Here is a 471-nt window from a genome sequence, read left to right on the forward strand (position 1 = left end):
GCCGCAAGAATATGAATGCGATCGTATGGCGAGACAATTCGGACCGAATTTGAGACGAGTAAGCCTATTGCGTACGCGACACGAGCGAGAATAAGACACGAAAGAATATGTTTGGGAGTCGATCTCGACGAGATCGCCCGAAACTGAGAGAGACGCTCAGAGATGAGCGAGAAGTGGTGTGTTACGCGAATCCGTAGATCTGCTGGAGGATAAGGAGATTGAGAAATGAGTCGAGTGCAGATGTTAAGAAATGTTCTTTTTATTTTGAATAAGAGGAGCAAGCGACGGCACGTATTCCGCGATTCCGACGGAGATCTTCAAATGTCCCGTTAATGTTTGCCCTTTTTCGCGGTTCGGAAATCTTGATTAAGAGCTTCTTGCTAGAAACTCTCGCGAGAGCGGAAATCTTGCACGCGAACGCCGAGTGTTGCTTGGCGCGAGGCAGAGGACATTCGCGGAACGGTTAACGCG

This window comes from Formica exsecta, unplaced genomic scaffold (assembly GCF_003651465.1).
Source record: "Formica exsecta isolate Colony F162 unplaced genomic scaffold, ASM365146v1 scaffold548, whole genome shotgun sequence".
NCBI classification, from domain to species: Eukaryota; Metazoa; Arthropoda; class Insecta; order Hymenoptera; family Formicidae; genus Formica; species Formica exsecta.